The sequence below is a fragment of the Bubalus kerabau genome, chromosome 7 (assembly GCF_029407905.1).
Source record: "Bubalus kerabau isolate K-KA32 ecotype Philippines breed swamp buffalo chromosome 7, PCC_UOA_SB_1v2, whole genome shotgun sequence".
Classification (NCBI taxonomy): domain Eukaryota; kingdom Metazoa; phylum Chordata; class Mammalia; order Artiodactyla; family Bovidae; genus Bubalus; species Bubalus kerabau.
The window spans coordinates 77,949,255-77,973,087 of NC_073630.1; positions in this window are offsets into that span (position 1 = coordinate 77,949,255).

Here is a 23,833-nt window from a genome sequence, read left to right on the forward strand (position 1 = left end):
AATCACCAGGAGAAAGGGGACATGGAGGATGAACCTGGAAATGCACAATTGTTTATCATAATGTTGACAACCAATGGAGGAGCAGGAATATGTACATACACTTTTATGTATATTGAATACTCATAGGTTTGAGACCAGTTTGGTTTGTGATGCCCATGCTTCATGTAAGCGGCCATATCAAGCTGGCACCTAAAAACTTAGAATTAGCTGCCTGATATAGTGATGTGGCTACTTGATATGTGGTTAAGTCCAAACTGAATTGCTCTGTAAGTGTAACTGCACACCAGATTTTGAGCAAATAGTATGAAAAGTTATATAAAATATCTTCCTAATAGTTTATTTTGTTGGATAGGTTGGTCTGAGTATAACTATATTTTAAAATCAATTTTATTTTTATTTTTAAAAATTTTAAGGTGGTTATTAGAAATTTTAACATATATTTTTGCCTTTCATTTACAGTTCACATTACATTTCTAATGAACAATATGGGTCAAGGTGGTGATTTAGCCGCTATGTCAAGTCTGACTCCTGTGACCCCATGGACTGCCAGGCTCCTCTGTCCATGGGATTCTCCAGGCAAGAATACTGGTGTGGGTTGCCATTTCCTTCTCCAGGGATCCTCCTGATGCAGGGGTCGAGCCCATGTCTCCTGCATTTCAGGTAGTCTCCTACATTGTAGGCAGATTCTTTACAACTAAGCCAGAGCTACTAAGTAGTGTTCACAAGGAATATAAAATCAAATGGGTCTGGGGATTCCTGGGCTTCTCTTGGGAGAAGCAGAGGCAATTTTATTCCAGTAGCACAAGCTTTTAATTTCATAATCCTATACAAGCTTTACACATATTTATGCTCTCAAAGATATATTGATCAAAGTTATGACCCATAAGGGGATTGTGGTATATATATATTGATGCTTTACAAATTCTATAGGGAATTTTGTTAAAGTTTTATTTAGATAGTCTAGGTTTTAGGTCTTGAATAATTTGACTTCAAAATATTAATTCATTATTAGCTAGACAGGGAGATTTGTAATATTTTCAAGGTTATTCTTATATTCTTCTATTGATGTTTTCCTTTGAAAAATTTAAATGTAACAGAACTTAGGTAAGGGTTGATTTTAATTTGTTTCAGTTCTATGGCAACAATTTCAAAAGATTCTGGAAGAAGGCTTGAATATTTTTAAAATTTTGAGGAAAAAGAATTTCAATATGCTTATTACTTTGCTCTCTGCTGTATTCTTCCTTAATTTTCTATTACATGAGTTCCTGGAAACCATCTGCAAGGTATGCCAGGTATTTCAATACTGAACAGGACTGTTAGGGTTTCCTGCATGCCATTTTGGTCTGACTATCAGATCAGATCAGATCAGTCGCTCAGTCGTGTCCGACTGTTTGCAACCCCATGAATCACAGCACGCCAGGCCTCCCTGTCCATCACCAACACACAGAGTTCACCCAGACTCACGTCCATTGAGTCAGTGATGCCATCTGGCCATCTCATCCTCTGTCGTCCCCTTCTCTTCCTGCCCCCAATGCCTCCCAGCATCTGAGTCTTTTCCCATGAGTCAACTCTTCGCATGAGGTGGCCAAAGTACTGGAGTTTCAGATTTAGCATCATTCCTTCCAAAGAAATCCCAGGGCTGATCTCCTTCTGAATGGACTGGTTGGATCTCCTTGCAGTCCAAGGGACTCTCAGGAGTCTTCTCCAAGACCACAGTTCAAAAGCATCAATTCTTTGGCGCTCAGCCCTCTTCACAATCCAACTCTCACATCCATACATGACCACAGGAAAAACCATAGCCTTGACTAGATGAACCTTTGTTGGCAAAGTAATGTTTCTGCTTTTGAATATGCTATCTAGGTTGGTCATAACTTTCCTTCCAAGGAGTAAGCGTCTTAATTTCATGGCTGCAGTCACCATCTGCAGTGATCTTGGAGCCCAGAAAAATAATGTCTGACACTGTTTCCACTGTTTCCCCATCTATTTCCCATGAAGTGATGGCACTGGATGCCATGATCTTCGTTTTCTGAATGTTGAGCTTTAAGCCAACTTTTTCACTCTCCACTTTCACTTTCATCAAGAGGCTTTTGAGTTCCTCTTCACTTTCTGCCATAAGGGTGGTGTCATCTGCATATCTGAGGTGACTGATATTTCTCCTGGCAATTCTGATTCCAGCTTGTGTTTCTTCCAGTCCAGCGTTTCTCATGATGTACTCTGCATAAAAGTTAAATAAACATGGTGACAATATACAGCCTTGACGTACTCCTTTTCCTATTTGGAACCAGTCTGTTCTTCCATGTCCAGTCTAACTGTTGCTTCCTGACCTGCATACAAATTTCTCAAGAGGCAGGTCAGGTGGTCTGGTATTCCCATCTCTTTCAGAAGTTTCCACAGTTTATTGTGATCCACACAGTCAAAGGCTTTGGCATAGTCAATAAAGCAGAAATAGATGTTTTTCTGGAACTCTCTTGCTTTTTCCATGATCCAGTGGATGTTGGCAATTTGATCTCTGGTTCCTTTGCCTTTTCTAAAACCAACTTGAACATCAGGAAGTTCATGGTTCACATATTGCTGAAGTCTGGCTTGGAGAATTTTGAGCATTGCTTTACTAGCGTGTGAGATGAGTGCAAATGTGCGGTAGTTTGAGCATTCTTTGGCATTGCCTTTCTTTGGGATTGGAATGAAAACTGACCTTTTCCAGTCCTGTGGTCACTGCTGAGTTTTCCAAATTTGCTGGCATATTGAGTGCAGCACTTTCACAGCATCATCTTTCATGACTTGAAATAGCTCAACTGGAATTCCATCACCTCCACTAGCTTTGTTCGTAGTGGTGCTTTCTAAGGCCCACTTGGCTTCACATTTGTGGACTGAAATGGACTGGAATGGGTGAATTTAACTCAGATGACCATTATATCTACTACTGCATGCAGGAATCCCTCAGAAGAAATGGAGTAGCCATCATGGTCAACAAAAGAGTCCAAAATGCAGTACTTGGATGCAATCTTAAAAATGACACAATGATCTCTGTTCGTTTCCAAGGCAAACCATTCAATATCACAGTAATCCAAGTCTATGCCCCAACCAGTAACGCTGAAGAAGCTGAAGATGAATGGTTCTATGAAGACCTACAAGACTTTTAGAACTAACACCCAAAAAATATGTCCTTTTCATTATAGGGGACTGGAATGCAAAAGTAGGAAGTCAAGAAACACCTGGAGTAACAGGCAAATTTGGCCTTGGACTACGGAATGAAGCAGGGCAAAGACTAATGGAGTTTTGCCAAGAAAATGCACTGGTCACAGCAAATACCCTCTTCCAACAACACAAGAGAAGACTATACATGGACATCACCAGATGGTCAACACCGAAATCAGATTGATTATATTCTTTGCAGCCAAAGATGAAGAAGCTCTATACAGTCAGCAAAAACAAGACCAGGAGCTGACTGTGGCTCAGACCATGAACTCCTTATTGACAAATTCAGACTGAAATTGAAGAAAGTAGGGAAAACCACTAGACCATTCAGGTATGACCTAAATCAAATCCCTTATGATTATACAGTGGAAGTGAGAAATAGATTTAAGGGCCTAGATCTGATAGATAGAGTGCCTGATGAGCTATGGAATGAGGTTCGTGACATTGTACAGGAGACAGGGATCAAGACCATCCCCATGGAAAAGAAATGCAAAAAAACAAAATGGCTGTCTGGGGAGGCCTTACAAATAGCTGTGAAAAGAAGAGAAGCAAAAAGCAAAGGAGAAAAGGAAAGATATAAACACCTGAATGCAGAGTTCCAAAGAATAGCAAGAAGGATAAGAAAGGCTTCCTCAGCGATCAATGCAAAGAAATAGAGGAAAACACCAGAATGGGAAAGACTAGAGATCTCTTCAAGAAAATCAGAGATGCCAAAGGAACATTTCATGCAAAGATGGGCTCGATAAAGGACAGAAATGGTATGGACCTAACAGAAGCAGAAGATATTAAGAAGAGGTGGCAAGAATACACAGAAGAACTGTACAAAAAAGATCTTCACGATCCAGATAATCACTATGGTGTGATCACTGACCTAGAGCCAGACATCCTGGAATGTGAAGTCAAGTGGTCCCACTATAATGAAGCCTAAATCCCTGATCCCAATACTTTGTGGCTACTAGCGTTTTATTGAACTTTATAAAAGATTAAGGTATACAAACCCTTGTACCTTAGCACAATTGTATTGAAATAGTGGAATATTATTCTTTCTAAGAAAGGAATACCTGTTTCTTATTCCATGCAAAGCATTTTAATATTCAGCATCTGAGACTGCTGTCAGAACTTGCAAACTCCAAAGTACCAACTGGAGGAACATGAGGAACGGCAATCTCATGATCTTTAAGTTTTAATGTTGCAACAAGTAACACTGTATTTTGTGTATGGTGGTTACCAATATTTATATCATTTAATTAAGCTAGGAAAGATATACTTCAGAGACAGATCACTTCATAGGTTAGCAGGAACAAACTGCAGGGTTTTGGCATGAATTAGCCTTCAGTTCAGTCACTCAGTCATGTCTGACTCTTTGTGACCCCATGAATCGCAGAATGCCAGGCCTCCCTGTCCATCACCAACTCCTGGAGTCCACCCAAACCCATGTCCATTGAGTCGGGGATGCCATCCAGCCATCTCATCCTCTGTCGTCCCCTTCTCCTCCTGCTCCCAATCCCTCCCAGCATCAGGGTCTTTTCCAATGAGTCAACTCTTCGCATGAGGTGGCCATAGTATTGCAGTTTCAGCTTTAGCATCAGTCCTTCCAAAAAACACTCAGGACTGATTTCCTTCAAAATGGACTGGTTGGATCTCCTTGCAGTCCAAGGGACTCTCAAGAGTCTTCTCCAACACCACAGTTCAAAAGCATCAATTCTTCGGTGCTCAGCCCTCTTCACAGTCCAACTCTCACATCCATACATGACCACAGGAAAAACCATAGCCTTGACTAGACGGACCTTTGTGGGCAAAGTAATGTCTCTGCTTTTCAATATGCTATCTAGGTTGGTCATAACTTCCCTTCCAAGGAGTAAGCGTCTTTTAATTTCATGGCTGCAGTCACCATCTGCAGTGATTTTGTAGCCCCGCAAAATAAAGTCTGACACTGTTTCCACTGTTTCCCCATCTATTTCCCATGAAGTGATGGGACCAGATTCCATGATCTTCGTTTTCTGAATGTTGAGTTTTAAGTCAACTTTTTCACTCTCCTCTTTCACTTTCATCAAGAGGCTTTTTAGTTCCTCTTCACTTTCTGCCATAAGGGTGGTGTCATCTGCATATCTGAGGTTATTGATATTTCTCCTGGCAATCTTGATTCCAGCTTGTGCTTCTTCCAGCCCAGTGTTTCTCATGACGTATTTTGCATATAAGTTAAATAAGCAGGGTGACAATATACAGCCTTGAAGTACTCATTTTTCTAAAGTCTGCCTTAACTGAAGCCAAAGATAGATAGAATATAAGGGCTTCCCTGTTGGCTCAGATGGTAAACAATCTGCCTGCAATGCAGGAGACCTGGGTTTGATCCCTGGGTAGGAAAGATCCCCTGCAGAAGGAAATGGCTACCCACTCTATTATTCTTGACTGGAGAACTCCATGGACAGAGGAGAATTCCATGGACAGAATTCCTGTCATAGGTTAGGAGGAAAAAGCTTCTGGGTTTTCCCATAAGTCAGCCTTAGAAGGAGCCAGTGACAGATAGACAATCTATTTGAAGTTGTATGATAAAAATGATTTCTATAAAGTACACCCTGGGATAGAGAAACCTTGAAGAGATTACAGCAGACTGGGAAAACCTAGACCAACGTTTTTAATACAAAGATGCCAGTATATAATACTATAGACAAAAATGATTTAAAGAGCTAATACACAGTAAATCTCAAATTATTTTTTAAAGATATATTGAAATCAATATTCACTCTAAAAAGTTAGCTTATATGAATGGCACATGTAGTACATTCAATTAAAGATTTCTGAGCTGTAGGCCATCAATGAATTAGAAATTTAATAGGAAATAATAATTATAAATATTGCTTAAATAAAATACTTTTAGAAGCTTACTATAAGTTAGGCTTTTCTTCTAAGGGGTTTACCTACATGTATTAATCATTAACATAAATATTAGGTAAATTATAATATTATTATTTTTATTGATGGTGAACATTGAGAATTTAATTAATTTCTCAAAGTAGATCCTGAGGCAAGGGTAAGCTAGATTTAGGTACATACTTGTGTAGGGAGATTAACAAGTAAGTTAAAAGCAAGGCATAAAATAGGTGATACTACTTATCTCTGGAATGTGTAAGCTATGTGGATACAACTCTCTGTTGTATTTCAGTTGCTAAGTCATGTCTGACTCTTTGTGATCCCATGGACTGCAGCACGCCAGGTTTCCTTGTCTTTCTCTATCTCCTGGAATTTCCTCAAATTTATGTCCATTGGGTCAGTGATGCTATATAACCATGACATTCTCTCCATCCCCTTTTCCTGCCTTCAATCTTTCCCAGCATCAGATTTTTTTTTTCCTAGTGAGTCAGCTCTTCACATCAAGTTGCCAAAGTATTGCAGTTTCAGCTTCAGCATCAGTCCTTCCAATGAATATTCAGGGTTGATTTCTTTTAGGATTGACTAGTTTGATCTCCTTGCTGTCCATGGGACTCTCAAGAGTCTTCTCCAGCAACACAGTTCAAAAACACTGATTCTTTGGTGCTCAGCCTTCTTTATAGATGAACTCTCATATCCATTATGTGACTACTGGAAAAAACATAGCTTTTATTGTGTGGACATTTCAAAGTGTTGTCTCTGCTTTTTAATACACTGTCTAGATTTGTCATAACGTTCTTTCCAAGAGGGATTCCCTGGTGGCTCAGACAGTAAAGTGTCTGCCTGCAATGCGGGAGACCTGGGTTTGATCCCTGGGTCAGAAATATCCCCTGGAGAAGGAAATGGCAACCCATTCCAGTACTCTTGCCAAAAAATTCCATGGATGGAGGAGTCTGGTGGGCTACAGTCCATGGGGTCGCAAAAAGACACAACTGAGCAACTTCACTTTCTTACCTTCCAAGAAGCTGGGATCTTTTAATTTTATGTCTATAGTCACCATCCACAGTAATTTTGGAGCACAAGTCAGCTCCAGGTCTTGTTTTTGCTGACTATATAGAGCTTTTCCATCTTCAGCTGCAAAGAATATAATCAATCTGATTTAAGTATTGACCATCTGGTGATGTCCATGTGTAGAGACATCACTTTTGTTATTGGAAGAGGGTATTTGCTATGACCAGTGTGTTCTCTTAAAAAAACTTTGTTAGCCTTTGCCCTGCTTAATTTTTACTCCAAGGCTAAACTTGCCTGTTATTCCAGGTATCTCTTGACTTCCTACTTCTGCATTCCAGTTCCTTATGATGAAAAGGGCATCTTTTTTTGTGTTAGTTCTAGAAGGTCTTGCAATTCTTCATAGAACTGTTCAACTTTCAGCTTTTTCAGCATTAGTGGTAGGGGTATAGACTTTGATTACTATGATGTTGAATGGTTTGCCTTGGAACAAACTGAGATCATTCTTCTGTTTTTGAGATTACATCCAGCTACTGAATTTCAGGCTTTTGCTGACTATGAGGGGTACTCCATTTCTTCTAAGTGATTTTTGCCAACAGTAGTAGATATAATGGTTATCTGAATTAAATTCGCTCATTCCCATCCATTTTAGTTCACTGATACATAAGATGTTGATGTTCACTTTTGCCATCTCCTGCTTGACCCCGTCCAATTTACCTTGATTCACAGACCTAACATTTCAGGTTCCTGTTCAATACTGTTCTTTACAGCATCAAACTTTACTTTCACTACCATACACAGTCACAACTGAACACTGGTTCCACTTTGACCCAGCCTTTTCATTCTTTCTGGAGAATTGCCCTCTGCTCTTCTCCAGTAACATTTTGGACACCTTCCAACATGGCAGTCATAACTTTCTGCCTTTTCATACTATTTGTAGGGTTCTTGAAGCAAGAATACTGGAATGATTTGCCATTTCCTTCTCCAGTGGACCAAGTTTTGTCAGAACTCTCCACTATGACCTGTCCATCTTGGGTGACCCTCATGGCATGGCTCATGCCTTCACTGAAGTTACACAAGCCCCTTTGCCACAACAAAGCTGTGATCCATGAAGCAGACAACTGGCTGAGCCTGCCTGAAATAGGAAATGAGGAAAGATCACATTTGCATAGGCTCTAACCCATGCCAGAAAGTCTAAAGTCTGCTTTAGAGATGACTGTATGTCTAATGTTTTCTTAAAAACAGGTCAAACTTCTGAAACCTAAGCAATGAATTTTCTTGAGATGTGATCTATAAAACTTTGAGCTTATGATTACATGGGGGCTTCTTGGGCTAACTATAGGCTCATTGGGAGAGATCAGATCTAGTAACACTATCTTAGTAAGGGATGGGGGGCCTTCAGAAACTCGGTCATTATTAGTGGGTAAATCTTCATTTACTTGCCTAAATCCTATTTTTCTGAAAACTTAGAGATCATAGATGATTTTATTGAAACATGTTTACAAATCCACATTACTCAAATTATTTGAACTTAGCTAGGGTGAACTCCGGGAGTTGGTGATGGACAGGGAGGCCTGGCGTGCTGCAGTTCATGGGGTCGCAAAGAGTCGGATACGACTGAGCGACTGAACTGAACTGAACTGAGGGTGCTGTAAATGCTTTCCATGTTTTAGGTATTGCACACTTTTATGTATCTCACTTCACTTAATCCCTAAAGCAATCCTGAGGGGTAAGTATTGTCTTTATTTTTCTGACAGGGAAATGGAGTGTCAGAGAAACGAAGTAATGTGTCCCAGGCTACAAAATGTCTAAGTTACAGAGTTAGTAGTCCAGGTGTCTTTGACTCCAATATCTGTGTATGAAACCCGTATGTTACATAAACACAAGCTTACTGTTTAGTTTCTAAGATATAAACCTTTGAAAAGGAAGAGGCAAAATAATATTTATTTATTTTTCTTACCATTTATTAAACTGAATAATCGATACACAAATATCACTTGAGAAAATTCATATATTAAAACTTGGAGAGAAAGAAAACTTATTTAAAATTGATATTTCTTATATTTAAATGAGCAGGCATCATTGCCTAAGAATTTTTTCCTTTAGTTCTTAAATAATTCAATTTAAAAAAACAATTTGCATTTCTAGTGCTGGCCATTTAATATTGCACCATTTTCCCATTTGATTCATGTGTTTGTTAAGTGTTTTCAGGCTGGTTACTCATTGTATGGATTCAGTCTGCATGTGGCCCATGTCCTGAGTCGCCATTACATCTCCATTTGCAGGCATGACTTCTCAGCTTTGTGAAAAGCTGCCTGCAGTCTGCTGGCTCTCTCCTCACTCAAAAGCCCAGTGGATTGAGAGTACTTGAGAAATAATGTACCCCAACTGAAGTCCACCCCTAAACCAATCATAAAAATTTATTAAACAGAAACCTTAAGTAAATAGCATTGGGAAACTAAAAGGAGGTGCTCTCATGTCCTGAGACAATAGCAGAGCCCAACATTATAGCACAAATGCAATCATGACATAACTTTGGTAATTTGCAGCAATTTTAAATTAATGAAAATCTAGACACAATTTTTAGGTCTCTAAGAACTAGGTCTAAAAGTTTGGAGAATTTATATAATTTGATAAAGTATTAATAAAGATTCTATCAGGGGAATTTGTAATTTTCTCAGTTTATTCTCACCACAGCAAAAATTTGAAGCGACGGATAGACCAATGATACAGCTCAGTTTTATTTGTCAAGCAAAGGAAAATACATTCTCGAGGCATGAGTGCCAGCTGACACAAAGGACCCTAAGAGAAGAGAGGCCAGAGGCCAAATATTGATTCCTTTTTTGATATGATTTTTCTCATCCCCCTGAACCTGGCCTATTTAAATTGGCCTAGCCAGGAGGGCTGTTTATTTCACCTGAGGTTCTCAATCTGGTCCTTGAACCTTCCTTTGTTCTATTTTTGCAGGCTTTTCCCTTCTTTGTATTTTAGTCATCGCTATTTTGGACTCCTTTTTCCTATTCTATCTACCTAACATTCCCCCCTCAAGAGATGGAAGGCCCATATTCTTTGGGAATATGGGCATCAAGGTGTTTCTGGTTACTTCCTGCTGACCTAGGATGGCGAGGAGCATTGGGCCTCCCTCTTTTACTAATATGTAGACTCAGTTCAGTTAGTCAATCAGTCATGTTCCACTCTTTGCGACCCCATGAATCGCAGCATGCCAGGCCTCCCTGTCCATCACCAACTCCGGGAGTTCACTCAGACTCAAATCCATAGAGTCAGTGATGCCATCCAGCCATCTCAACCTCTGTCGTCCCCTTCTCCTCCTTCCCCCAATCCTTCCCAGCATCAGAGTATTTTCCAATGAGTCAACTCTTCACATGAGGTGTTCAAAGTACTGGAGTTTCAGCTTCAGCATCATTCCCTCCAAAGAAATCAAAGGGCTGATCTCCTTCAGAATGGACTGGTTGGATCTCCTTGCAGTCCAAGGGACTCTCAAGAGTCTTCTCCAGCACCACAGTTCAAAAGCATCAATTCTTCGGTACTCAGCTTTCTTCACACTCCAACTCTCACATTCATACATGACCACTGGAAAAACCATAGCCTTGACTAGACAGACCTTTGTTGGCAAAGTAATGTCTCTGTTTTTCAATATGCTATCTAGGTTGATCATCACTTTTCTTCCAAGGAGTAAGCGTCTTTTAATTTCATGGCTTCAGTCATCATCTGCAATGATTTTGGGGCCCCAAAAAATAAATTCTGACACTGTCTCCACTGTTTCCACATCTATTTGCCATGAAATGGTGGGACCAGATGCCATGATCTTCGTTTTCTGACTGTTAAGCTTTCCACTCCAGTACTCTTGCCTGGAAAATCCCACGGACTGAGGAGCCTGGTAGGCTGCAGTCCATGGGGTCTCGAAGAGTCGGACACGACTGAACAACTTCCCTTTCACGTTTCACTTTCATGCATTGGAGAAGGAAATGGCAACCCACTCCGGTGTTCTTGCCTGGAGAATCGCAGGGACGGGGGAGCCTGGTGGGCTGCCGTCTATGGGGTCACACAGAGTCGGACACGACTGAAGTGACTTAGCAACAACTTTTTCAATCTCCACTTTCAATACCATCAAGAGGCTTTTTAGTCCTCTTCACTTTCTGCCATAAGGGTGGTGTCATCTGCATATCTGAGGTTATTGATATTTCTCCCGGCAATCTTGATTCCAGCTTGTGGTTCTTTCAGCCCCGCGTTTCTCATGATGTACTCTGCATATAAGTTATCTAGACTCAGAGTCCTTCTAATAGTGTCCATCTATGTCAGACTTTATTTTGGGGGCTCCAAAATCACTGCAGATGGTGACTGCAACCATGAAATTAAAAGACACTTACTCCCTGGAAGAAAAGTTATGACCAACCTAGATAGCATATTGAAAAACAGAGACATCACTTTGCCAAGAAACGTCCATCTAGTCAAGGCTATTGTTTTTCCAGTGGTCATGTATGGATGTGAGAGTTGGAGTGTGAAGAAAGCTGAGTACCGAAGAATTGATGCTTTTGAACTGTGGTGTTAGAGAAGACTCTTGAGAGTCCCTTGGACTGCAAGGAGATCCAACCAGTCCATTCTGAAAGAGATCAGCCCTTTGATTTCTTTGGAGGGAATGATGCTGAAGCTGAAACTCCAGTACTTTGACCACCTCATGTGAAGAGAGTCATTGGACTCATTGGAAACGACTCTGATGCTGGAAGGATTGGGGGCAGGAGGAAAAGGGGATGACAGTGGAAGAGATGGCTGGGTGGCATCACTGAATCGATGGATGACTGAGTGACTGAACTGAACTGAACTGACTGAAGGGTGAGTGATATTTTTCATGGCCGGGGGTACTTTTATATATCCTTGTTGAACTGCATGTTGTAGATTGTTTACATGGCAGAGACAAAATGGGTTAGACAATTGATAATATATGGAGTAATCAGAAGCAGCATCAACATGGTGATAACAAGGATTAGTAGGGGCATTCAGTTCAGTTCAGTTCAGTCGCTCAGTCATGTCCGACTGTTTGTGACCCCATGAATCGCAGCACTCCAGGCTTCCCTGTCCATCACCAATTCCTGGAATTCACTCAAACTCACATCCATTGAGTTGGTGATGCCACCCAGCCATCTCGTCTTCTGTTGTCCCCTTCTCCTCCTGCCCCCAATCCCTCCCAGCATCAGAGTCTTTTCCAATCAATCAACTCTTCACATGAGGTGGCCAACATACTGGAGTTTCAGCTTTAGTATCATTTTTTCCAAAGAACACCCAGGACTGATCTCCTTTAGAATGGATTGGTTGGATCTCCTTGCAGTCCAAGGGATTCTCAAGAGTCTTCTCCAACACCGCAGTTCAAAAGCATCAATTCTTCGGCGCTCAGCTTTCTTCACACTCCAACTCTCACATCCATACATGACCACTGGAAAAACCATAGCCTTGACTAGATGGACCTTTGTGGGCAAAGTAATGTCTCTGCTTTTCAATATGCTATCTAGGTTGGTCATAACTTTCCTTCCAAGGAGTAAGCATCTTTTAATTTCATGGCTGCAATCACCATCTGCAGTGATTTTGGAGCCCCCCAAAAATAAGTCTGACAATATTTCCACTGTTTCCCCATCTATTTGCCATGAAGTGGTGGGACCAGATGCCGTGATCTTCGTTTTATGAATGTTGAATTTTAAGCCAACTTTTTCACTCTCCTCCTTCACTTTCATCAAGAGCCTCTTTAATTCCTCTTCACTTTCTGCCATAAGGGTGGTGCCATCTGCATATCTGAGGTTATTTTTATTTCTCCCGGCAATTCTGATTCCAGCTTGTGCTTTTCCACCCCAGCATTTCTCACGATGTACTCTGCATATAAGTTAAATAAGCAGGGTGAAAATATACAGCCCTGACGTATTCCTTTTCCTGTTTGGAACCAGTCTGTTGTTCCATGTCCAGTTCTGACTGCTGCTTCCTGACCTGCACACAAATTTCTCAAGAGGCAGGTCAGGTGGTCTGGTATTCCCATCTCTTTCAGAAGTTTCCACAGTTTATTGTGATCCACACAGTCAAAGGCTTTGGCATAGTCAATAAAGAAGAAATAGATTTTTTTCTGAAACTCTCTTGCTTTTTCCATGATCCAAGGAATGTTGGCAATTTGATCTCTGGTTCCTCTGCCTTTTCTAAAACCAGCTTGAACATCTGGAAGTTCACGGTTCACATATTGCTGAAGCCTGGCTTGGAGAATTTTGAGCATTACTTTACTAGCATGTGAGATGAGTGCAATTGTGCAGTCGTTTGAGCACTCTTTGGCATTGCCTTTCTTTGGGATTGGAATGCAAACTGACCTTTTCCAGTCCTGTGGCCACTGCTGAGTTTTCAAAAGTTGCTGTCATATTGAGTGCAGCACTTTCACAGCATCATCTTTCATGACTTGAAATAGCTCAACTGGAATTCCATCACCTCCACTAGCTTTGTTCATAGTGATGCTTTCTAAGGCCCACTTGACTTCACATTCCAGGATGTCTGGCTCTAGGTGAGTGATCATACCATCATGATTATCTGGGTCGTGAAGATCTTTTTTGTACAGTTCTTCTGTGTATTCTTGCCACCTCTTAATAACTTCTGCTTCTGTTAGGCCCATACCATTTCTGTCCTCTATCGAGCCCATCTTTGCATGAAATGTTCCCTTGGTATCTCTAATTTTCTTGAAGAGATCTCTAGTCTTTCCCATTCTGTTGTTTTCCTCTATTTCTTTGCATTGATCACTGAGGAAGGCTTTCTTATCTCTTCTTGCTATTCTTTGGAACTCTGCGTTCAGATATTTATATCTTTCCTTTCTCCTTTGCTTTTCACTTGTTTTCTTTTCATATCTAGTTGGAAGGCCTCCCCAAATAGCCATTTTGTCATTTGCATTTCTTTTCCATGGGGATGGTCTTGATCCCTGTCTCCTGTAGAATGTCACGAACCTCCCTCCATAGTTCATTAGTCACTCTATCTATCAGATCTAGTTCCTTAAATCTATTTCTCGCTTCCATGGTACAATCATAAGGCATTTGATTTAGGTCATACCTGAATGGTCTAGTGGTTTTCCCAACTTTCTTCAATTTCAGTCTGAATTTGGCAATATGGAGTTCATGGTCTGAGCCACAGTCAGCTCCTGGTCTTGTTTTTGCTGACTGTATAGAGCTTCTCCATCTTTGGCTGCAAAGAATATAATCAATCTCATTTCGGTATTGACCATCTGGTGATGTCCATGTGTAGAGTCTTCTCTTGTGTTGTTCGAAGAGAGTGTTATGACCAGTGAGTTCTCTTGGCAAAATTCTATTAGCCCTTTCCCTGCTTCATTCTGTATTCCAAAGCCAAATATGCCTGTTACTCCAGGTGTTTCTTGACTTCCTACTTTTGCATTCCAGTCCCCTATAATGAAAAGAACATCTTTTGGGGGTGTTAGTTCTAAAACGTCTTGTAGGTCTTCAAAGAACCATTCAACTTCAGCTTCTTCAGCGTTGCTGGTTGGGGCATAGACTTGGATTACTGAGATATTGAATAGTTTGCCTTGGAAAAGAAGAGATCACTCTGTCGTTTTTGAGATTGCATCCAAGTACCACATTTTGGACTCTTTTGTTGACCATGATGGCTACTGCATTTCTTCTAAGGGATTCCTGCCTGCAGTAGTAGATATAATGGTCATCTGAGTTAAATTCACCCATTCTAGTCCATTTTAGTTCGCTGATTCCTAGAATGTCGACGTTCACTCTTGCCATCTCCTATTTGACCACTTCCTATTTGCCTTGATTCATGGACCCTACATTCCATGTCCCTATGCAATATTGCTGTTTACAGCATCAGACCTTACTTCTATCACCAGTCACATCCACAACTGGGTATTCTTTTTGCTTTGGCTCCATCCCTTCATTCTTTCTGGAGTTATTTCTCCACTGATCTCCAGTAGCATATTGGGCACCTACCAACCTGGGGAGTTCCTTTTCAGTATCCTATCATTTTGCCTTTTCATACTGTTCATGGGCTTCTTAAGGCAAGAATACTGAAGTGGTTTGCCATTCCCTTCTCCAGTAGACCACCTTCTGTCAGATATCTCCACCATGACCCGCCCATCTTGGGTGGCCCCATAGGGCATGGCCTAGTTTCATTGAGTTAGACCAGGCTGTGGTCCGTGTGATTAGAGTGACTAGTTTTCTGTGATTATGGTTTCAGTGTGTCTGCCCTCTTATGCCTTCTCGCAACACTTTCCATCTTACTTGGGTTTGTCTTACCTTGGACGTGGGGTATCTCTTCACAGCTGCTCCAGCAAAGCGCAGCCACTGCTCCTTACCTTGGACGAGGGATATCTCCTCACCACCAACCTCCCCTGACCTTGAACGTGGAGTGGCTCCTCTAAGCCCTCCTGCACCTGTGCAGCCACTGCTCCTTGGATGTGCGGTTAGCCAACTCCAAATTCCCACTGGCCAGGAGAAGGATCTTCCAAATAGAGATTTTAGCCAGCTTGAGAATGCCCCGACTTATTCTTTGATATCCTGTAGGATCTGAATGATTTTCTTGAAGACTGTGAGACTTTCTTTAACTCAACTGGATGTATTTACCCAGAAACAACATGTCTCATTCAAGATGGCTCAAGTCCCTCCTTGTTCAGGGATCAGGAGATCTATCTCCTGTCAATTTTGGAGTACACCCCCTGCCAAACTGTATTGGCTCTTTAGAGCTATCCTGAGAAATCTTATCCCCAGACACTTAATTTTGGGGGTGTTCATTAGAATGGCACTCATTTGTAGTCTTGAGTAGGTATCTGAGACCTCCCAGGGGCTCACAGATGTATTGAGTGCCCTCTTATGTTTTCTTCTATGGCTTGACTCATGAGTAGTGAATCCAGGAGTCGTGTCCTATTATAACTGCTCTGGGGGTAGAAAGTATTACAGAGTAGGAGCCCTTCCATATGGGCTGGAGTTGAGCCTTTGGGGACCCATCTTTCCAGACTGTAATTAGGACTTGAATCTCTGGAGCATATAGTGGTGGCTCTTTAGAATCTTATGAGTCCTGGTTGACACCTCACAAGCGTATGTCTTGTTGGAATTGTCTAATGGCCATGGTATAAGACCAGAGGGTCTGAGCCTCTGGATCTAAGTAGAGATCATTAAACAAAAAGTCTCCCATATGGCATCTCATAAGGACTAAGACCAACCTGTTCCTTAGGGACAATATGGGTGCAGAGGAGAGATATTGGTAAAGCCTCCTTCCTTCCCAGGGAGGTTTCATGGGTTATCTTTTTTATCGCTGATTTTAAGAATTGGTTGGCTCTTTCTACTTTTCCTGAAGACTGAGACCTCCAGCCACAATGGAGATAATAAGTAATGCCCAATGCTTTAGAGACCCCTTGGTGACCTTAGAAGTAAATGATGTCCCATTGTCACTTTGTAGTGACCTGGGTAGGCCAAATCTTGGAATGATTTTATGGAGCAGTTTTTTAAATCACCTCCTCAGCCTTCTCAGTCCCGGTGGGAAAGCCTTCAATCCATCCTGTGAGTGTATCTATCATGACTAAAACCTAGTGAAAATATAGTATAAAATCTCAAGGTATTTATACCTTTGAGAAACTGGCAACTGGGTGAAGTCTATCTGCTTTTCCTCTCCTGGGTAGGTCCCATGTCGTTGGACAGGCTGGGCCAGCTGGGGTCTTCAAGCTCCTTGGGTATTGTTTAATTTACAAGTGGAACAAGAGGAGACCACTTGCTTTATAGTCATTTGGAGGCCTTTTCCTCTGAAGTATCTTTCTAGTAATCTTTGGAGGGCCTTCTCCCCTAAATGAGTGGAGGCCTGTAGGGAGTTAACCAACTTCCAATGGAGGTTCCCAGACAGAAAAAGGAGTTCCTTCTTTTGGAACCACCCCCATATAATCTTGAAAGCCCTCACTTTTAGCTTTAAGAGTATCATCTTTAGTATATGAAGGAAATAAAGAAAATAAACTCACCTAGATGTGTCTAATTCTTTGTGATCCCATGGACTATTGCCTACCAGGCTCCTCTGTCCATTGGATTTTCCAAGCAAGAGGGGATTGCCATTTAAGGAATTACTGGCAGATTAGCATGTGGAACTAAGATCTCAACCCCTATTAAGTCATTGTTCTGTAATGCTACTCTGTTACCTGCCTGAACAGCTGCTTGGTTTCCTTGTGCCACTTCTGTGCTCCCTTTTTGGTGTCCTTTACAATGGGAGACTGAAACCTCAGTGGGCAGATGGACTGCCTCCAAGAGCCTAAAGATTTGATCACTATATTTGATTGGGGATCCGCAGGTGGTGAAGTGGCCTGTTTCCAAATAGAAGCATGTGCATGTGGCACCAGAAAGACATAGTTGGAATCAGTGTAAATGGCTACTGTTTTTCCTTTTCCCAGCTCTAAAGCTCGAGTCAGGGCTATGAGCTCAGCTAATTGGGCTGAAGTACCTGATGGCAAAGGTTTAGCCTCTATGGTCTCAAAATTGGAGACTACTGCATATCCATCTCTTCTTTTTCCATCCAAGACACAGCTGCTTCCATCAGTGTACCAGATTTCTTCAGGATTGGTCAGAGGATCTTCTGACAATCCCTCCTGGGATTTTGTCCAGTGGTCCAAGTTTTCTAGGCAAGAGTTTAAGGGGAGAGAGCCCTTGGAGGTAGGCAGGAAGGTGGCTGGTTTAAGAACCTCACAAGTGGATATTGGGATTCTTTAACCAGTGGTATGCAAAAGAATGCATTTTTGAGATCCAGGACTGTAAACCATTTGACACTGGGTGGGATTTCTCCCAAGAGATCAGCAGTACCCAGAAGTTGTAGGGCTCTAGGGCTGAAAAGCTTCCCATCACAAGGGTGGTCACCAGTTTAGTGGGTATATCTCTTCCCAGTAAGGGAGTAGGACCCTCAGGGAACACCAGAAACTGGTGGTAAAATATTTATCCATCCCAGCAACAAAGACGTGCCTAGGTGAATCTTTTTGTAATTGTTTTTCCTGTAGCACACAGTATAGTACAGGTTTGGGAGGAGAAGGCTCCAGAGTAGGAGATTGGTACGGAGTAAGTAGCCCCTGTGTCAACCAAGAAATTCTCGGACCTACCTGCCATATACAGTTGCACCCTTGGCTCCAGTCCCGTGACAGGCAGGCTGGCTAGAGTGGTCCGCTTCAGTTCTGTTGAACCATCCTAAGGGAAGGTTTGGTGCTTGACTTTGAGGCACTTAGGTCCCCAGGGCAAAGTGCCACCAAATGTCCCAATTGATAGCATTTGTTGCAAGCCATTTTAGGAAACTTGTTATGGTTTGGACACTCTTTGGCCTAATGCCTCACCTGTCTATAGATTAGGCATTTTGCCTCATACCTTGTCCTTCAAGGACTCGGGGTTTGCCATAGGGCTTCCATGGAGGGTGGCCAGCACTGGGGCATGACTTGTCTTGTACCTTTTCTCCATTTCCTGGGCCTTGGCTTCCCTCTCCTGTTCTCTGTTATAAAAGGTATTGGTGGCTGACTAGACCATCTCATCTGAAGAGGCAGCAGGGTCCTGCTGCTGTAGCTGTTGTAACTTTATCCCGATGTCTGATGCACATTGGGACAGAAATTTATCCTGTAAAATCACCTGTCTCTCGTAAGAGTCTAAGTCCAGATTGGTAAGCTTTTGGAGGGCCTCTTTTAGCCTTTCCAGAAAGGCAATGGGGTTCTTGTTGGGCTCCTAAGTTTTGCTGAGACCTGGGCATAGTCCCACAACTAATAGGCTTCCTTCTATTTTTATGGCTGGACTTCTTTAAGGATAAGTCTTTCTGAAGCTTATTCTACCCAGTACTGTTGCAACCTGAAAGCTGGGTGTCTCTGGGTCAGGGTGCAGATCCTGAGGTATGACAGCCTCCTGGAGATTGAATACCCAGGCAAGGCAAGGCAGGTCAATCTCCCAAGAATTTTGTCCCTGGGCAGGTCAAGGCATGTCGACCTCCTGGGACCCCTGGACTGGTGGATCCTCGAGCATGTTGAGGTGTGACAACCTTCCAAGGACAAGATCCCTAGGCAGGTCAAGGCAGGTCGACCTCCTGGGACCCCCACACTGGCAGATCCCTGAGAAGATGGAGGTGGGACAACCTCCGAGGGACAAGATCCCTAGGCAAGTTGAGGCAGGTTGACCTCCTAGGACCCTCAGGCTGGAGTTGGGCATCCCCAAGGTCTCCAGCATGACCAGTGCTGGGTAGGATTAAGGGGTTATAATCTTAACTCATTGCTGATTTGTCTACCATGGATGGGAAGATATCATGATGTAAAGCAATCCAAGTCTGTGCCCTGAGACTGGGAACCTGGTGAAACAGCCATAAGACTTATCCTGTTATTGCTCTGAAGGAAGGTAAGTCACTGATTTTCCTCTCCTGGTCCTCCATAAGAGCAGTTTAGGGTGTTTCCAATGGAAAACATTTCATTGTCATAGACCCACTTTCAGTAATAGCAGAAGTAATGACAAAGGAGTGGGTTATCAGGTCCTGTTAGAGGCATTAGTGAAAGAAAGTGAAGTCGCTCAGTCGCGCCTGACTCTGCGACCCCATGGACAGTAGCCTGCACCAAGCTCCTCCGTTCATGGGATTTTCAAGGCAAGAGTACTGGAGTGGTTTGCCATTTCTTTCTCCAGGGAATCTTCCCAACCCAGGGATCAAACCCAGGTCTCTTGCATTGTAGACAGACGCTTTACCATCTGAGCCACTAGGGAAGTCCGTTAGAGGCATTAAGAGTATTTTAATAATACTCTTATTATTTAATCATAAGCGGGATAAAGCGACGTTGCCTACAAGGGGGCAGGGTCCTGGTTGTAGGAGTTAGTAAGTAGCTTAAGAACATGATAAGGGGCAACAGACCAGATGTTCCATAAAGGTGGAGTGGTGATTTGATCCAGGGGTATGTTTGTAACTTTAGGAGAAGTGTGGTAAGGGTTTGGGCCCAAACAGCCTGCAGGGCTAACTCCCAAAGTGGCAAATATTATCCCTGGAAGCCCAGTTGCCCTTGAAGGGATGACACCAACAGATGGACTTCTAACAAGCATTGTGTGCCTGTCACCCGCCCTAGCAGGTTCACTGAGAGATGCTGTTATTGAACAGTTGTAGGAAACATGGAAGATGAAGGCCTGAATATCTAGAGAGATTGGATATTATACAGTATTTCTCCCCCAAGGGCCAGCTATTTTCTGGTTGTCCCTCTGGAAGATTATAGGGGCAACATTGTGGGCCCAACAAGGCTTAGGAAAAGAGCATGAAACAGGAGGGAAGGGAGCAGGGCACAAGTTTTGAAAGAATGACATTGCCCAAAGGCATAACATAAACCAATTAAAATCAAATGGGTCCAAGATGATAAGTCAAATTCAACTAAACCTTGATCCTCAATCTGTAAACTAAATGACACACCTAGAGGTGCCAGGACAGTTCCAAGGCGCTGTCAAAAGATTGAGAAGTGGAGTGGGTGGTTCCCCAATTGTTGGAATGATCCTCCTCATTAGCATATGAAATTACCCAGCTAGGGAAAACTAACCTCACCACATTCCATGGCCCATGCACTCCCCTCTGTGATGGCCCACACTCTCTTGGAGTGTGCCTCTCTTTGAATCTAAACAAATCCACCTCTTACCTATTGCTGTGTCTCTCACTAAATTTTTGCAATAAGACATCAAAAGCCTGAGCTTCATTAGGCCTGAAGTCAGGCACTGTGGGTTTTGGTCAGGCTCAAGCTCTGGGAGAAAGAAGGTGAAGGATGGGAGGAAAAAGCAGTGGGAAAAACATTCCCAGGAATCCCCTTCATAACCTGCCAGAAAATCTGCTAAATACCTGACCTGTGCTCACAGTTTTCATTGGCCTGATCATTGGCACAAAGAAGATTAAGGACAGAAGAACCCCCACCTGCTTGGGCAACAGCTACTAAGTAGCCCCTGCCAGAGTCCTTCAATTGCACCCACTGCTGCTCACCTGTTTGCCGGGATTTCAGGAAACAAGAAATGAGAGATTGTAAAGGAATTAAGATTTTGTTAGCCAAATGTCCTTTCAGTCATAGAAGAGAGGACCTCCCACCTTAACCAGATATCTTCTGGTATCTGAAACTGAGCCACAGGAGCTTTCTGTCAAGTTTGTTTTTGCTGTCTTGGTTTCCAGCACGCTGGGCTTCCTGTCACTTCCACTGGGCCGGGTTTTCTTCGCGTTCGTCTTCCACCATGGGAACTTTTGCACAGTTGGGCTTCTGTTGTGCTTGGCCTCTCCCTCATGGAGGCTGAGCCCAGGTTGTTTCAGCCAGGTTAAATCCGAGAAACAGCACCATATATGTCGAGGGAGTTTGTAATTTCCTTGGTTCTGTCTCACCACAGCAAAAATTTGAAGCGATGGATGGACCAGTGTTACGGCACAGTTTTATTTGTCAAGCAAAGGAAAATACATCCTTAGGCATGAAGGCAGGCCGACCCAAAAGAATCTGAAGAGAAGAGAGGCCAGAGGCCCAATTTTGGCTTCTCTTTTTATATGTTTTTCTCCTCTCCTTGAGCCTGCCCTGTGTAAACTGGGCTAGCCAGGAGGGCTGTTTTTTTCACCTGAGGTTCTCAATCTGGTTTTCGGACCTTCCTTTATTCTATTTTTGCAGGCTTTTTCTTTCTTTGTCTTTTAGCCACCGTTATTTTGGACTCCTTTTTCTTATTCTAACTACCTAACAATTCCATTTAATGCACAATTAAAGAAATAATATAAGACATGCAAATTATAAAAATTCAAGAATTGCATAACTTCAAAGTCGATGAAAAAAGAATTTTGTTTTAGCCATGTCTAGGTGGCAGATCTACTTATTCCAGGAAAACACATATCTACAGCAACTTCAGTATCTTGACTGCAATTTTTCTATTAAATGCACTGTTTTTGTTCTTGTTTTTTTTTTTTTTTTTTTTTGAGTAATTTTCCATGCCTATTGTGAAGTTATTTTACTCTTACCTATTTTTTACTATTTAAAATATCTTCACTTCCTTCCTTAATGTTATCCAAGCATTCATTATTTATTATTGTTAGCATCACTAATAAAAATTATTCCTAAAATCATTAGATATGACAAAATCCTGCCAAAAATTTTTAAAAGCTCAAGTAAATAATGTGCCATACTCTGAGGTTAATTTGGAATTGGATACTTTACAAAATGTTGAGGTAATGCAACATTTTTTAAAAAGGACATTACAGCAGAAATACTTATAATTTTAAAACCTATATGTAAGCAAGCAAGAATGTTTAAAAAATCTGGTAATATGGATGCAAGGTCCACACCATTATCAGCACAGAAATAGTGTGGATTCATGTGCTCTGGGGTATTTAATTCTCACACGCATACAGAAAGAATATAGACTCATATGCTCTCATATATTTCACTCCTCTGGAGAAAAATAAGCTTTGAATTATATAAATTTTGAATTGCAAGACTTCTTCAAGTATATTTCTTTAGCACAAAATGCAAATATTCTCTCTTCAATATTGTCAAAGTGTTAATTTTACAACATCCTCAAAGTGATACTGAAATCTACCAAAAATAAGTATATTTTAAGGGTTAATTTGTAAAAACCAACTAGAAATAAAGTTTTCCCTGTAGTTTGTTTTGGCTTTATAAAATTTTATAAAATACAGTTGGTTTAGTTGTTCTTAAAATCAACAATTATTTATTACATCCTGCTTGATGTATGTTGCTGCTGCTGCTGCTGCTAAGTCGCTTCAGTCGTGTCGAACTCTGTGCGACCCCATAGATGGCAGCCCACCAGGCTTCCCCGTCCCTGGGATTCTCCAGGCAAGAACACTGGAGTGGGTTGCCATTTCCTTCTCCAATGCATGAAAGTGAAAAGTGAAAGTGAAGTCGTTCAGTCGCATGGGACTTTTAGCGACCTCATAGACTGCAGCCTACCAGGAGCCTCCTCCATCCATGGAATTTTCCAGGCAAGAGTACTGGAGTGGGTTGCCATTTATGAATGGTTTATTATATAGGTTCAAACGCTATAAACTTACATAAATGATGTAGAAACATTAACTTGTGGATACTTCATACTGTTTTTTAAGTCAAATATGGAATTTCTAATGGTGTCAGTTTCATAGCAGTTTTTGTTTGGAGGTTTTGTGTTGTTTCTATCAAATATGTAGGTGGTCAAACTTCCCTAGAGAGGAATGTTTCTTTAAGGTGTTACATGGAATGCTTAGAAATATGGATAATATGTATCAATTTTGTTGATATAAAATGTGCCAAGTGTGCTAAGATATTCAATTGTTCAACATGATAGAGTAATTAAAATGTTTATTATGATTATTAGTGCCTCAGTTTTCATTTTTAGTCTTTTTCCTTCTTATCACCTGTTCTAATCTATTCCTTTTATCCTACTTAGTTAATGTACAATATTTTATAATTTTTTTTAATCCTGAGAATTATTTAAACAATAAATTTCTCAATTAACAAGATGAAAAGCAGTTTTCACTTATTCTCAATAACTTAAGCACTATGCCAAGACACATAGCATTTGCTCTTTGATTATAGCTTTGAAAGTTATAAAGAGAATTGAACAAATTCAATTAGCTGGAAATATATAGCTTTTCTTTCTGCATTGCCTTCTCCATTCTTTCTATTACCCTTCCTGTTTCCTATCTTCCTTTGGGATACTCTCAAAACAGTTCAAAATCTTTAACACAGATAAATGTTGTGTCTTTATAGAAACACTTTGTACTGACTTGTGCTCAATTTTAGCAG